Genomic DNA, 17,856 nt, shown 5'->3' with positions numbered 1-17,856 from the left:
CATTGCACTTGGTTCAGACCTCAGTTTTATCACTTACCAGGTGGATTGCAAAGCTTCCTTTCTGTAATAGACTTTTAGTTCCTCTGGACAAGGAGAACATCTTATTAGTTTTGTCACCCCAGTGCCTAACCTAGAACCTGGCACTTGAGAAATAGTCTATAAATATTGGTTATATTACTTCTTAAATTCTGTAATTTGGATTGTAGTCTTGAGTGAGTCACTAAGCAACTATTTAACCTTGAAGAAGTATCTGTATTTCTGAGATTTGATGCCTCAGAAAAATAATAAAACTGTCAATATCACACATACCTTGAAACATTTTTTTCTAAAATCAAAAGAAACATGCTTTTAAAAAAAAGTAGGAAAGCACTCTGCAACCTATATACTGATACTGACGCAGAGCAAAATGGAATATGACTGATCAATGTCTGCTCAAGGTACAGGCTGGAACATAACACATTACTGTAAAAGTTCAAGGTGTAATTACACACCTTGCCTCCTGACTAAAGAAAATATGAAATCCATAAACACTGCAATTTGGAATCTCAATTCTCCCACAGACATCTCCAAAGGACAGCATTCATCATCAGCAAGTATGTGATGCTACAAGCGCCTAGCGATAGTTCTGTACCTGCGCACACCTTGAGACACTGTGTAAAGTGGGAAACAGTCCTGGGTACTGGATTTTAAAATTAAAGCTCAATATGGCAAACTCTACTAGAAAGAATATAACAAGAAACAGCAGCAAAGCAAGTGCTTGCATATCCTTTTTTGAAATGGTATATAAAACAAAATTCCACTTGAAGGACATTGGTTTCAACCAAGATTTCTAGATTTATTTATTATTACATTCTATGTCTACCTCCACTAAAAACAAAAACAAAACAAAAAATAAACAGCGAGAAAAACACAAATTTAAGAAACAAATAAAAAAACCACAGCTGTTTCACTGAAATTATTGTATTCATTGTCCACTGCTGATAGACATTTATTGTTTCATTTGCCCTAAATTACAAATCACTCATTTTATTTTCCATTTCAAATTGTGGTGTCACAAAAAATTACTTGCTTAAAATAGTCATTGTATTATGCTTGTGAATTCTGCAAATTAGGGAATACATTGTCAATGTGGAGCAGAGTATTATATTTCATGATGTCTGGGACTCAGAGGTGGGGGTGATTCAATGGAATAGCAATGGGTTAGAATTGTCAAAGGTGTAATTCACCTACATTTCTGGCACCTGGATGAAATGACTCAAAGATTAGCACTACAAACCTTAAAGGTTACATGTAACAATTCCACTTTATTGCCAGGCACAGGATCAGGCCCAGAATACCATCATTTAAATCAGTCCCCATGTGGATGAGAGTCTATGTATGTGCTCATCTATTGTGATTTCTCTAGATCTGGAGAATTATGCTCTAGAAAAAAACACAAAAGTTGTAAACTTGTTTGAGTTCCTTGTAAATTCTGGATTTAGTCCCCTGTCAGATGCATAGTTTGCAAATATTTTCTGTCATTCTATAGGTTGTTTGTTCATTTTGTTGATTATTTCTTCAGCTGTGTAAAAGCTTTTTAGTGCAATTAAGACCCATTTGTCTATTCTTGTTTTTGTTGCTTGTGCTTTTGAGGTCTAAGTCATTAATTTTTTTGCCTAAAGCAATGTCCAGAAGAGTACACTGATTTTGTAGTCTGAGACTTTGCTGAATTTATTTATTAATTCCAGAAGTCTCTCGGTTGAATATTTGGGGGTTTCTACTTACAAGGTAATCTCATCAGCAAAGAGCAATAGTTTGACCTCTTCTGCCTCCATTTGGATATCCTTGATTTCCTTCTCTTGTCTGCTTGCTCTGCCTGGAACTTCCAGCACTATGTTGAATAGAAGTGGTGGTAGTGGACAATCTTGTGTAGTTCCAGTTCTAAGTGGGAATGCTTTCAATTTTTCCCCATTCAGTATGATGTTGGCTCTGGATTTGTTGTATATGGCGTTTATAGTCTTGGAGTATGTTCCATCTGTTTCTATTTTGTTAAGTATTCTTATCATAAAAGGGTGCTTAATTTTGTCAAATGCTTTTTCTGCTTCTATTGAGAAGATCATATGGTATTTGTTTTTTATTTTATTTATGTGGTGAATTATATTTATAGATTTATGTATGTTGAGCCATCCTTGCATCTCTGGGATTAAGCCCACTTGGTCATGGTGAATTATTAATTTTTTTGATGTACAGCTGAATTCAGTTTGCTAGGATTTTATTGAGAAATTTTGCATCTATATTCATAAGATATGTTGATTTGTGTTTTTGTTGTTGTTGGGCTCTTTCCTGGATTTGGTATCAAGGTAATGTTGGCTTCATAAAATGAGTTGGGGAGGTTTCCTTCTTTCCCAATGTTATGGAATAATTTCTGCTGCATAGGTACCAGTTCTTTTTTGTAGGTTTGGTAAAATTCTGGTGTAAAACTGGTCAGGGATTTATATTTTTAGGAAGATTTTTTATTGCTGCTTCAATTTTGGTACTTGATATTGATTTGTTCAGGAGTTCTATTTCTTCCTGATTTAGCCTAGGAAGTTTGTGTTTCCAAGAATTTATCCATTTCCTCCACGTTTTCAAGTTTATGAGCATAAAAATTGTTATAGTATTCAGAGATGATGTTTTGTATTTCTGAGAGATCAGTTGTGATTTCTCCTTTTAAATTTCTGATTGAGCTTATTAGAGTCCTTTCTTTTCTGTAGTGTAAACTTTATGGAAGGTAGTTTGGAGATACCTCAAAGAACTAAATGTTGACCTACCATTTGATCCAGCAATCCCACTGCTAGATATTTACCCAAAGGAAAAAAAAAGACATTTTACTAAAAAGGCACTTGCACTCAAATGTTTATAGCAGTACAATTCACAATTACAAAGATGTGGAAAAAACCCAAGTGCCCAGCAATGCCTGAGTGGATTAATAAAATATGGTATATGTATATCACAGAGTATTACTCAGTCAGTAAAATAATGGCGATCTAGTATCTTTTATAACAACCTGTATGGAACTGGAGACCATTCTTCTAAGTGAAATATCACAAAAATGGAAGAAAAAAAAAAACACCACATGTACTCGATACTAAATTGGAAATAATCCATCAACACTTATGTGCACGTATGGAAGTAAAACTCAATGGAAATCAAGCAGGCAGGAGGCAGGGAGGAGGGGACAAGTAAATTCACACCTAATGGGTACAATGCACACTATCTGGATAAAGGGCACACTTATAACTCTGATTCAAACTGTGTAAATGCAAATTTTCTAACCAAAACATGTGTACCCCTATAATAATCTGAAATAAAAAAGGAGCCCTCTACATATACTTGAAAACAAACTTCCTTCCCTTACTATGCCAAAAAAAGCCTCTCTTCATTTTGTATAGTGTCCCTGTTTGCCAATACTGTTACAATTTATTTAAATCCATTGTGGGCTTCCTGTTTATCATTTTTTTTTAATTATTTTTTTTTATTTTGGCATATTATGGGGGTACAGATTTTAAGGTTTCAATAAATGCCCCTTTCCCCCCCTCCCCCCAAAAGTCTGAGTCTCCATCATGACCATCCCCCAGATGGTGCACATCTCACTCACTATGTATGTATATACCCGCCCCCCTCCCCCCTCCCACCTGCCCAATACCCTATTACTGTAGCACCTATGTGTCCACTTAGGTGCTACTCAGTTAATACCAGTTTGCTGGAGAATATATCTGGTGCTTGTTTTTCCATTCTTGGGATACTTCACTTAGTAGTATGGGTTCCAGCTCTAACCAGGAAAATATAAGATGTGCTATATCACCATTGTTTCTAAGAGCTGAATAGTACTCCATGGTGTACATATACCACATTTTATTAATCCATTCTTGGATTGATGGGCACTTGGGCTGTATCCACAGCCTTGCAATTATGAATTGTGCTGCTATAAACATTCGAGTGCAGGTGTCTTTTTTGTAGAGTGTCACTGGATCATTTGGGTAGATGCCCAGCAATGGGATTGCTGGATCAAATGGTAGATTCACTTGTATCGCTTTAAGATATCTCCATATTGCTTTCCACAGAGGTTGAACTAGTTTGCAGTCCCACCAGCAGTGTAGGAGTGTTCCTCTCTCTCCGCAACCACGCCAGCATTTATTGTTTGGAGATTTTTTTTTTTTTTTTTATTTTGGCATATTATGGGGGTACAGATTTTAAGGTTTCAATAAATGCCCATTTCCCCCCCTCCCCCCAAAAGTCTGAGTCTCCATCATGACCATCCCCCAGATGGTGCACATCTCACTCATTATGTATGTATATACCCGCCCCCCTCCCCCCTCCCACCTCCCCAATACCCTATTACTGTAGCACCTGTGTGTCCACTTAGATGCTACTCAGTTAATACCAGTTTGCTGGAGAATATATCTGGTGCTTGTTTTTCCATTCTTGGGATACTTCACTTAGTAGTATGGGTTCCAGCTCTAACCATGAAAATATAAGATGTGCTATATCACCGTTGTTTCTTAGAGCTGAATAGTACTCCATGGTATACATATACCACATTTTATTAATCCATTCTTGGATTGATGGGCACTTGGGCTGTTTCCATAGCCTTGCGATTATGAATTGTGCTGCTATAAACATTCGAGTGCAGGTGTCTTTTTTGAAGAGTGTCACTGGATCATTTGGGTAGATGCCCAGCAATGGGATTGCTGGATCAAATGGTATAAAGGCCATTCTCACTGGGGTTAAGTGATATCTCATTGTGGTTTTGATTTGCATTTCCCTGATGATTAGAGATGTTGAGCATTTCTTCATATGTTTGTTGGCCATTCTTCTGTCTTCCTTAGAAAAATTTCTGTTCAAGTCCTTTGCCCACTTTTTAATGGGGTTATTTGATTTTTTCTTCCTAATTTTCGTGAGTTCTAAGTATATTCTAGTTATCAGTCCCTTATCGGATGCATAGGATGCAAAAATTTTCTCCCATTCTGTAGGTTGTCTGTTTACTTTCATGACTATTTCTTTGGCTGTGCAGAAGCTTTGTAGTTTGATCATGTCCCATTTATTTATTTTTGTTGCTGCTGTGATTGCCTTTGGGGACTTCTTCATAAACTCTTTGCCCAGGCCGATGTCGAGGAGAGTGTTTCCAACTTTTTCCTCTAGAGTTCTAATAGTTTCATATCTTAGGTTTAAGTCTGTTATCCAGCGTGAGTTGGTTTTTGTGAGAGGTGAAAGGTGTGGGTCCTGTTTTAGCCTTCTACAGGTGGCTATCCAGTTTTCCCAGCACCATTTATTGAAGAGGGATTCTTTTCCCCAGCGTATGTTTTTGTCTGCTTTGTCAAAGATGAGATGGCTATATGAGGATGGTTTTATATCAGGATTCTCACATCTGTTCCACTGGTCAATATTCCTGTTTTTGTGCCAATACCATATTGTTTTAATTACTACAGCTTTGTAGTATAGTTTGATATCTGGCATATTAATGCCTCCCATTTTGTTTTTGTTGCCTAGAATTGCTCTTGATATTCGGGGTCTTCTTTGGTTCCATACGAAGCGTAAAATTATTTTTTCTATATCTGTGAAGAATGCTGATGGGATTTTAATAGGTATTGCATTGAATCTGTAGATCAGTTTGGGTAGTATAGACATTTTGACGATATTGAGTCTGCCGATCCACGAGCATGGTATGGATTTCCATCTGTTTACATCCTCTGCTATTTCCTTCCTCAGTGTTTCATAGTTCTCCCTGTATAGGTCTTTTACCTCTTTGGTTAAATATATTCCTAGGTACTTTAATTTCTTTGTTGCTATTGTGAAGGGAATTGAGTCTTTGATTTGTTTCTCAATTAGATTGTTGTTGGCGTATATGAATGCCTCTGATTTCTGTGTATTAATTTTTTATCTTGAGACTTTACTAAATTCATTGATCAGTTCCAGGAGTTTCTTGGTTGAATCCATGGGGTTTTCTAGATACAATATCATATCATCAGCAAACAGTGAAAGTTTGATCTCTTCTGCCCCTATTTGGATACCTTTGATTCCATTTTCCTGTCTGATTGCTGTAGCCAAGACTTCCAGCACTATGTTGAACAGAAGTGGAGATAGTGGGCAGCCTTGTCTGGTTCCAGTTCTAAGTGGGAATGATTTCAATCTTTCCCCATTCAGTATGATGTTGGCTATGGGTCTGTCATATATGGCTTGTATCATTTTTAGGTATGTCCCTTCTATGCCTATTTTCTGAAGTGTTCGTATCATGAAAGGGTGTTGAATTTTGTCAAAAGCTTTTTCTGCATCTATTGAAAGAATCATGTGGTCTTTGTTTTTGCTTCTGTTTATGTGGTGAATTGCATTTATAGATTTACATATGTTGAACCATCCCTGCATCCCTGGGATGAAGCCCACTTGGTCGTGGTGGATTATTTTTTTGATAAGTGTCTGGATTCGGTTAGCTAAGATTTTGTTGAAAATTTTTGCATCTATATTCATTAGGGATATTGGTCTGTAGTTTTCTTTTTTTGTTGCATCCTTTCCTGGTTTTGGTATCAGAGTAATATTCGCTTCATAAAAGGTGTCGGGGAGGTTTCCGTTCTTCTCGATGTTGTGGAATAGTTTCTGCAAGATAGGTACTAGTTCTTCTTTGTAAGTATGGTAAAATTCAGGTGTGAAGCCATCTGGACCGGGACTTTTCTTTTTAGGGAGATTTTTAATTGCTGTTTCTATTTCAGCTGTTGAGATTGGTCTGTTCAGGGAATCTATTTCTTCCTGGTTGAGCCTAGGGAGGCTGTGTGTTTCTAGAAATTTGTCCATTTCCTCCACATTTTCCAGTTTGTGTGCATAAAGATTTTTGTAGTATTCATAAATTGTATCTTGTATCTCTTTGGGATCAGTTGTGATATCTCCTTTTTTATTCCTGATGGAGCTTATTAGAGATTTCTCTTTTCTGCTTTTCGTTAGCTTAGCCAATGGCGTGTCAATTTTGTTTATTTTTTCAAAGAACCAACTTTTTGTTTTATTAATCTCCTGAATAGCTTTCCTGTTTTCAATTTCGTTTAGTTCTGATTTGATCTTGTTGATTTCACTTCTTCTGCTGGGTTTGGGGTTGGTCTGTTCTTCTTTTTCCAGCTCTTTGAGTCGTTTCATTAGATTGTCTATTTGTGATCTTCTTGCCTTTTGGTTATAGGCATTTATGGAGATAAACTTTCCTCTCAGAACTGCTTTAGCTGTGTCCCAGAGGAGTTGATAACTTGTCTCTCCATTGTCGTTTTCTTCATAGAAGTTTTTTATTTCCGTCTTGATTTCTTCATTTACGAAGTAATCATTTAGTAGGAGGTTGTTTAATTTCCACGTTTTTGTGTAGAAATGTGAGTTTCTGTTAGGGTTGATTTCTAGTTTTATTCCACTGTGATCTGAGAAGGTACATGGTATGATTTCTATTTTTTTAAATTTCTTGAGATTTTCTTTGTGTCCTAGGATATGGTTAATATTAGAGAATGTCCCATGAGCTGATGAGAAGAACGTATATTCAGTGGATTTTGGGTAGAATGTTCTGTAGATGTCTGTCAGACCCAATTGTTCTAGAGTTTTGTTTAAGTCCATTATTTCTTTATTAATTTTCTGTTTGGAGGATCTGTCTCGTGCCGTCAGTGGGGTGTTGAAATCTCCGGCGATTATGGAGTTGCTATTAATCCATTTGCTTAGCTCCAGTAAGGTTTGCTTTATGAATCTGGGTGCACCTAAGTTGGGTGCATATATATTTAAAATTGTTATCTCTTCTTGATGGACTGTGCCCTTCACCATTATATAATGACCCTCTTTGTCTTTTACTACTTTTGTTGGTTTAAAAACTAAATCGTCTGAAATTAGAACTGCCACACCCGCCTTCTTTTGGCTTCTATTTGCTTGGAATATTGATCTCCACCCTTTTATTTTTAGTCTATGTGCATCCTTGCAGGTTAAATGTGTTTCCTGAAGACAGCATATACTTGGCCTGTATTTTCTTATCCATTCAGCCAGCCTATGTCTTTTGAGTGGAGAGTTTAAGCCATTCACATTTATTGAGAGAACTGATAGGTAAGGTAGATTACTGATCATTCTGTTGGGTTGGATGTTGTTGCTATGATTTCTGTCTTGAGCCATTGTAATATCTGGCCTTTAATATCTTTGGGTTTTGGTTGTTTTTATATCCGTGGATTATTATTCTGATGTTCCGTGCATAACGCTGTTTTAAGTACTTCTTGTCGGGCTGGTCTTGTCTTGGTGAATTCTCTGAGCCTTTGCTTGTCTGAGAATGTTTTTATTTCTCCTTCATATACGAAGCTTAGTTTTGCAGGGAATAATATTCTAGGCTGGGCATTGTTTTGTTTCAAAAGAGTGAGAATGGGGCCCCAGTCTCTCCTTGCTTGTAAAGTCTCATTAGAGAAGTCTGATGTTATTCGAATTGGCTTTCCCTTGTATGTTACTTGCTTCTTTTGTCTTACAGCTCTTAGAAGGGCCTCTTTAGTTGATACTTTGGTCAGTCTGATGACTGCATGACGTGACGTCTTCCTGTTTGCATTGAATCTCCCAGGGGTCCTCTGGGCTTCTTGAACTTGTATATCGAGGTTTTGAGCAAGGCCTGGGAAATTTTCCTCTATTATATCTTCAAAAAGCATGTCCAGCCCTTGAGTGTTGTCTTCCTCCCCTTGGGCTAAACCTATAACCCTCACGTTAGGTTTTTTCACATAATCCCACAGCTCTTGTAGGCTTTGGTCTTTTCTCTTGTTTCTCTGCTGTATTTCTGTGACTGATTTATTTAATTGGAAGGTGTTATCTTCAAGCTCTGAGATTCTTTCTTCTGCTTGATCTACCCTGTTCTTGAGACTTTCCACAGTATTTTGTAGTTCTCTGAGTTGATTCTTCATCTCCAGGACTTCGGTTAAAGTTTTCTTCACTGTGTCAATCTCTTTGTTGTACCTCTGTTCCATTTCTTGGAGGTTTTTTGTGTTTTCTTGGTGTTGGTTATTGAGTTGTTGTTGCAGCTGGGTGAGTGTTCTTATGATCCACATACGAAATTCCTCTTCTGTCATATTGGTTGCCTGATTTTGGTCGGTGTCCGTTTCTAGGGGGCTGGTGCTCCTCCTTGGGGGTGTGTTTTCCGTTTGGTTCTTCATATTTCCTGAGTTCTTTCGCTGATTTCTTCCCATGTCGATCAGTTGTTGTTTCTTTCCTTAGGTTATTGTTTGGGTATTCACACACCTTGTTTAGTTTCTGAGGCGTTAGGTGGTGCCTGTGGGTGAAATTGGACCACTCCCTGTATATTGAGTCAGTGGATGCCGTGGAAAGGCTGTGCAAGATGCCGTCCCTGTCAGTAGGTGGCGTTTGCTTGGAGGAACAGGCTATGGTGTTGATTTTGAGTCCTGTTATCAGCTCTCGTTCTGGGCGGAGCTGGGTTGGATAAGCCTGCCCTCAGGCCGTTAGCAGGGGTCAAAGTTCTGTTCTCAGCTTCCAGGGAAAGCTGTCAGGGCGGGGCTGGAATGGTCCTGCTCAGCCAGAAAGTCTGGGTGTGGGGGTGGAGCTGTCTGAGACCCGCAGTCTGCAGCAGGCCTCGCTTCTTTCCACCCTTCCCAACTCCTCAGCTACTCCTGGGCCTCTGCCAACAGGCCAGACCACAAGCCACCAGGCCTCCCCGGACTGTGATGCCGGCGGGGAGGTTCCCTGCACAGGAATGCCACCTGGGTTGGGCGCACGGCCTCCTCCTGGGAGGAGGGTTGCCCTCTAGGGCGCCGATCCACCCCTGGAGGCACAGATCCACCCCTGGAGGCACAGAGCCCTCAGTAGGCTGTTCACGTATAACCCTTCTGTGCCCCGAGCAATGCTAGCCCTCGGTGCAGGGGATCTGGTCTGCAGGTCCGACCTCTGGGTCCCAGAGTTCAAACTGTATTCCCACCAGGGAGAGGATTTCCGGTCCTAATTCACCCACAGGGAGCCCAAGCTGGGTCTATGTCTCTCAGCCTCTGAGTCGGCACCGTTTTCCTGGGAACACGGTGCCAGCAGCACCTGGGAGGGCGGGCGGGGTCCCAAACGGGAAGGTCCCGTTCCCTGGAGGTGCCTCCGGTTGGTGGCTGTATTGTCTCTCTGGGCAGCCGCGGGTAGGGTCGGCGGAGGGGAGGAGGAGGCAATATGGCGCCTGCCGCGCGGCTGGGGTCCGTGCACACGGAGGTGCCCGGAGGAAGTTCGGAACCTGGTGCCACGTCTGCTACAGGCTCACCGTTGGCAGGCAGCGGCAGTCTCTGGGCTGGTGTCCGCAGGTCTCTCCACCCGCTGGGGAGCCCACCAGCAGACCCGAATGCAGGGGAGAGGAAACAGCAGATCCACCTACCCTTGCCGCTGGTCTCCGGGCTGCTCCGGTGGTCTCAGCCTCCAATTCTCCTCCGCAGCCTGCTCCCGTGGAGTCTCCCGGGGTCTCAGGTACCCCTCCTTCCGGCCCTTGTCCGCTGTATGCTCGTCTTCTTGCTTCTTTCCTCTAGTTTCTGCTAGAATCGGTCTTTTCTGCAGAGACCCTCTGTCTGGCGGTGTTATTCGTCCGCCATCTTCCCTGTTTATCATTTTATAATACACTCAATTAGAGCACAGCCAAACCCACAACTCTCTTTGAAATAATCTGTTCTCTACCTTAGACACTCTGTGTGTTTCATCCAACTTTAAGTTGCATGTGGGGCAGTGCCTTTAAGACTCTTAGAAACCCTAATAACAAAGAGGACCCTTAGAAACAACCTTAAGAATTTTTGGATGCCTTTTATCTGCCTGAAGGATCTATCAGGCATTGACTTAGATTGGAGGTCTTAAAGGATCTTATACTCTACAGCCGTATTTGATCTTTACCCCGAGGCTCTTTCTTACTTTAAGAACCTTGTACTGGTTGAAAAGTATTTTCTGGGCACGTAACATTTCTCCTGTTTCCACTAGACATTAGTCCATTTTTAGTTCATATCTCTCCTTTTGTGCTTTTACTACAGGCAGCTTGAAGAAGGCATGTGGTACCTTCAACACTCTCTTTTGGTAGATCGAATTCATTCAATATATTTTCTATTTTACTGGAGGTGACAGATTTGTTAAACTTTCTGCCATTATTTATCAAGGGTCCTCTTTATTTCAACTTCATATTGTGGTTTATTCCTTATTCTTTCATACTTCACCAACAGTCTCCTAAAGTCCTTTCTAGTTTCCATCTGTCATCCAGTCCCAAAGCCAGTGTCATATTTATGACTCTTGTTTTTGGTTGGACTATGACATTTCTCAATCCTCCTTGTGGATGACTCAAACTGGGAAAATAAGAGCCTTACTTAAGTCAAGACTATTTCTTAAGCCTTTGCAAAACAGAATTTTCATTTTTGGAGGGCCAATGTATATAGAAATTGGAGGCCAAGAGTTACTGGAGACTTAGGGTTAGGTTTTGATTCTGCTTGAGATTTAAATTAATATGGAGAAAAGTAGTATAAAAGATGGAGAGCAAGACATCACTGTTGAGCTTATATCTAGTTGCACCTAAGGTCAGAAAAACTATCTGGATTTATCAAATGCACAAGACAATAAATCTCCTTTTTTGTTTAATTCAGTTTTACTTAGGTTTATGACTAATATATCCATGAAAATAGATATTCAATCTCTACCCACAGCTGTTCTCATACTGTCCCATCTACTGAAATGAAGTTTCCTTCCTCTCTGCATGGGCTCATATTAATACTAGCTATAGCTCAATCCCTGATTAAGGCCCACCTCCTCTAAGAAATATCATTGCTCATCCTAGCAGATAGTGGCGACCCTTTCCCCTAACCACCCACTACACAAGAGGTCTGAGACTTGAGAGCATCTAAGTTGTGTCACATGGTACCCCAAGCTCTCCTTTTATGGGAGCCCTTTATCCCTCTGAGATAAAGGCAAACTTGGCTTAAAGACTCAATTACACTTCTCTTGAAAGTCCACACCCCCTGCAATGATCTCTGCAAGTTGGGAGACCTACTTTCTCCTAGGCCTCTTGGCTTCCTCCATTTTTGAGGCTTCTCATTAGTTTTATGTTTATCCCCATTTTGCATTCAATTGTGACATTAAATTTCTTAACTACTTTTTCATAAATATTCCACTGATGCCAAGCATTCATGAGCTTATCAACTTAATATTTGTATATCATCAGAAGAGAATATGATTCATAGTGCAGTTTCCCACAATATTATTGATTTTCCCACTTGTTTTTTGGTTTTTTGTTTTTTGTTTTTTTTTTTTAGCTTTCCCCAACTTCCATACTCTCAGTATCAACCCCCACATTGCAGGAGCAAAATAAATCTCTCTTATTTTACCAAAGGGATTCATTTATTAGACATCTTTTGTTATTTGGTCACATACTTTCCCCAGGGGTTTGTCCATGTATTTCTTATAAAAAATATAGTGAAACCTAAGAGAAAACTCAGTAAATACAATTATCTCCACTTCACTACAGTTTAAATATATGCTGGTTTTTCCTGCTAGGCCTTTGAGTAACTATGGGGTAATATGGAAAGAAGACCAGCTTGAACTTTCGATAGGTCTGGGTAGGAATCCAGACTCTACTGCTTTCTAGACAGTCTCTTAACCTCTGTGAACATTGGTTTCTTCATTGAGATAACAATATCTACCCCAAAGCTGGAATAAAGTATATATTGTGTGCTTGGAAGCTCCATGTACACTAATTGTCTGTGTTCAGTATTGTTATATCTGTGTTTGTATATTCATATATATGTGTGTGTGTGTATCATTTTTGGGGTGCTATAATAAAAAAATTCAATAAACTGGGTGGCTTATAAGCAAAAGAAATTTGTTCTCATAGTTTTGGAGGTGGGGAAGTCCAAAATTAAGACAATGGCGGTAGATTGGGTATTTGGTGAGGGCTCACCTCCTGGTAGTAGACAGATGGCCATCTTCTCACTGCATCCCCACATGGCTGAAAAGGCAAGAGAGGTCTCTGGGGTCTCTTTTATAAGGGCATAATCCAGTTCATAAAGGCTCTACTCTCATGACCCAATCACCTCCTAATTGCCCCACCTTAAAATACCCTTATATTGGAAATTAAGTTTTAGCACATGAATTTGAGAGAAACACAAACATTCAGTCTTTAGCAATACACATACACACAAATATGTATTTATATGGACACACTCAAGAATTATCACGTAGGGTGATGCCTTGTGAAATTCCTCAATGGTGCAAGAATCATAATTAAAACCTGTCTCTACAGAGGCACCTCATCCTTATTGTCTGCTATACCTTTCGATAGTCCACATTTAAGCTTGGTCCAAAATTTGAACTCTTTAGTTTGGTGTCATTATACCCATCTAGTGAAAATGGTAACATTGACTATCAGAGGCATGGCTGATAGTCTCAAGGAATATATTGCAACTCCAAATGTGGAACCAATAGCATCACAATTGTGGTTCAGTTCACTGCAAAGAATAGTGTTTTTGCTACAATGAAAATAACAGTCTTAATATATTTAGAATCCATGCCTCAAATGAGGTTTGGTGATCCTAAAGGAAAGAAAACACGAAATACTTCAATAGGCATAGATTGTTTTTGGGTAAAAATAATGAAATCAGTTAAAAAGTATGTCAAAATCTCCTGGAAATTAAAACTGAAATAGAAGTCTTACCATAGCTTATCAAGATAAGAAATTCAAACGTACTATAAAACAAAGAAAATTTATCTAAGAGGCAGAGGTGCAGAGAGAGGGAAAGAGAGAGACCGAGAGAGAAAGAGAGCTATCACACCAAAAGTGTTATATTTCAAATGTGCTTTCTTTCATGATCATCAATCAGTAATCACCTCTTTTAAAGGCAATGCACAGTAGATGATTAAAAAGGAGAATGGACACAGTATCTGCCTCTGAGCTGTCAACATATCCCTGATAAAACAAGATCCAGGGTTCTTTTTCCATTGCTACTGTTACTGTGACTACTTTTGTCTGCAGTAAGTTTTTGTGAACTTCAATGATGAGTTTTGCACTTTGTTTCCTTTTCTTTATACCCCTCCCTTCCTCCCTCTCTCTCCCTCTCTCTCTTTCTCTTTCCCTCCCCCCTCTTCCTTCCTTCCTTCCTTCCTTCCTTCCTTCCTTCCTTCCTTCCTTCCTTCTTCCTTCCTTCCTTCCTTCCTTCCTTCCTTCCTTCCTTCCTTCCTTCCTTCCTTCCTTCCTTCCTTCCTTCCTTTTCTATCTACCAAATAATCATTAATCTATCCATGTATCATGTAAAACAGTACCTAGCACATACCAAGCATCAGGTAGTATAATTTCTTATCTCTTAATCCTTTCTCTCTTTGGGCCTAATCTGGGGCTCAGCCTCTTTCTAGGATTATTTTCCCAGAATCTTTTCTAGGGTACCTTAAAGATTTTTCTCAAGAGGCACATGAGGTAGAAGGGTTTGATTTTCACCTAAGAGACATCCTAGTGGGAGATTTTCCCCCTGGAATGTTGATCTCAGCTCAGCTCAGCACGCTCTTTTAGGGGAATCAATAGGTTTTATTCTTAGGATGATATATGTTCAGAAATCTGACACTTCATTTTTATCACTCATATACCAAAAATAACCCCCTCCCTCTTCCCTGGCAGACTCCCCAGTCCTTCGAAATGAAGGCACTGAAAGTGAGGATTTGCCATGAATATGAAAATTAGAAAGTTGGCATTTTATCTCAGCAGATAATTTATCCTCCAATGTACTGTGTGTAAATTAAAATTTCTTCTCTTCTCCATCTTACACCCCCACTTTCTTGTATTTGATTAAATTTATCTTTGTCTGACTTAACCTTCAGAAGTCTGCCTCACCCAGTTCTTCACCAAGCGGCTTCTTGATGGCTTCTGTTTTTCGTAAACTCTGTTACTAAATGTATTCTTCTAATATAGTGCCTGGAACAGAAGCTGGACAATTTGTAATCACATCATGTGTTTCACTACTATAAAACCCTCTATATAATTACAATGCAATTAAATATGTTTAAAAAACAATACAAGTAGAATATTTAAAGTCTCCAGCTAAGAACATTTTGGATGAACTTTTAAAATATGCTGCTACTTTAGAAATTAATCCACTTTGGTTAGTTTGTGAGAAGATGAATTTTCTTAAGCTATGATTAAGAATACATTTAAATTAAAATGCACTCATAAGATAGAACAGAAAAACTTACAAAGTCTCATTTGACTTAAAACATCCGAGGCAAGTAATTTTGTCTGCCTACTTAGACATGGTTTATGGCATCTATATTGTCCTAGAGGAACAATAACAAAGTTTGCAACTCAATGAGAATACCAAAATTGATTTAAGCTTTTTTTTTATTGGCATATACCTTTATTTCAGTCACCATGAGAAAGTAAAGGGTTTATATTTCTAAATTTAATTTTTAATAACATTCAAAAAATGTTATCTTCTCCTCCAAGAAAACTTCCTAGTAATTTGCAATGGTGCAACATTTTTCCCTGGGACAATTAGAAGGAATTTGTATAGTTTATTCTGGAGATATAACAGTGGAGGAATATTTCTCTATAAAGCTAAAGTTCTAATCTATTATGATTATTATCAACATCATTTTCACGACTAGTTATTATGCTATTTATGACACCTGAAGTATTTTGATTAATCAAAACAGCTTAAGAAAAACTAATAACTCTATAGTTCCTCATGCCTGTGATCATGTGTATAGTTTGGTGTTAAAGAGGTAAAATATTTTCAGTAAATGATAGAGACATAAGAATTTGAATTGTCAGAAGCTTTCCTAGAGCACACAGATCTTGAGTTCAACCCTACTGATTAATAGAATTTAAGTGGGTGTAAGAGAAAAGGGAAGTGGGTTCAAGAATAAAAGGCATATAGTGGTCATCTTTACCCTTTTTTACTCTTGCTATTTTAAAGTTTATGTTATGTGAAAATAGTATAGCTAACCCAGCTTTCTTTTGACTTCTGTTTGTCTGGATGACAGTTTTTCATCCCTTGACCTTCAGCTGGAAGGCACACAAGATCAGAAGAATGGGCTCCACAGGTACTTGCCATGAAATTGGTACTGACTGATTAACACTATAGTGCTCACATGGTGGTAATGTTCTCCAGGGATTAGGGGGTTGGGAGGGTAGACTCACAACTGAGGGACATGGTGAGTATTGTAGAGGGGAAGGGCATACCTCTAACCCTTGCCAGGGAGAGGAAAAGATGTAAAATGTATTGAAAATATTTGCACTCTCATAATTTCCTGAAATAAAATAAAATTTCTTTTTTAAAAAAAGAATAAAAGGCATAAAGTTTGGACTGAGTTGGGTATGTATTATAGTAGAGGGAAATGAAGTATGAGTTTAGAAACCATCATGACTATGCCAAACAATATCTCCAGAGTCTCAAAGAAGCAAGAATAGGTGTGAATAAATTAACATTTATTTCCAATGAACATAATAAGAATCTGTACTTTTACTGTGCTTTTCAAATTTGTGAACACTAAATGACACTCATTTCCAGACTGAAATAGTTAAATGTTAGCTCCGCACAATGAATGAAAATAGATCCAAAGCTAGAAACTTTTCTGTGGAATATCAGAATGCCAGAGATAAAGAAGACCCTAAAATGTCCCACAGAGGCTAAAAAATTAGAGAGATCAGAATGTTACCGGACTTCTCAATAGCAGCTCTGGAGGCCAAAGACAGTAGACCATAACTTTAATAATATTACGAGGGAAAATTATTGTAGCATAAAATTATGCATTCAGCTAAAATGCTAATCAAGTACAAAGATAGAACAAAAGCATTTTGAGACATGCAATGATTCATTCTTTTTCTTTTCTCCCAGAACCCTTCTGAGAAAGGTAGTGAGGATGTGCCCCAACAAGATAAGGAGAATAAATTCAATAAAAGAAAGAGACAGTATTCAATAGAGACAGGAAACAATAATTCTAAAGAAGGACAAATGAACAACCTGTCCAATGGAGAATTGAAGCTCCAAGAAGGAAGGCTCTTGGGAAATTAAAAAAAACAAAAAGGATTTTATAGATTCTCTGAAAGGTTTAACCATGATACAGAGGACAAAACAAAACAAACAAAAACTACAAATTACTGATTGCCACATGATAGTCATGATAAAAATATACAAAGATAAATACATTAAAGACTATGTAAGTGAAAAAATTGATCAATATTAACTCCAGGAAATAAATCCTAAAACCCTTTTACCAAAAATTCATAATGTACTAGTAATCTAATAGTAACCAGGAGACCTGTATAGCAGTGACTTATATAGGTAGCAATGTAGGTATCTATTTACTGAGCAACAGATAAACAATAAATATAAAGAGATATATAATAATGAGATATGTAGTATATATAATAACAGAGATTATATGTTTAACTAAAATATTTGACAAAACTCTATCAGGAGAAGAGGTAGAGAATGTGGTGGGGTGTGTGTAAATGGGATAATTCTGTATAATATGATATCAATAGATAATATGGAAACTTGACAAAGCAAAAAAATTAAGGCATATCAGTGTAAATATATTATTTAGAAATACTAAGTAAATATACATATATATAAATCATTAAATAGGGCCTTCCCTCAGGGAGCACATTTGGAGACTGAGAAGTTTTAGAGCAGAAATTTCTGTGTTTTGTTACAAATACTTTGACATTTGAATTTGAATTTTAAAATTAAATACATTCAAAAGATCTAAATAGATAATGTGGAACATTGGGATTCTATTATCAGAGAAAGCTTCCAAAAAAGTATGAATGATCTTCTCTTTTGGACTAAATCAAATAATCTCCCAAAGTTTGAAAATATTGCAATGTGAACAGTTAGGGTTTGCTAAGAGTTTTCACAAAACGAC

The sequence above is a fragment of the Microcebus murinus genome, chromosome 14 (assembly GCF_040939455.1).
Source record: "Microcebus murinus isolate Inina chromosome 14, M.murinus_Inina_mat1.0, whole genome shotgun sequence".
NCBI classification, from domain to species: domain Eukaryota; kingdom Metazoa; phylum Chordata; class Mammalia; order Primates; family Cheirogaleidae; genus Microcebus; species Microcebus murinus.
The sequence above is the reverse complement of the archived record's forward strand: the minus strand, read 5'-3'. Positions refer to the sequence as shown.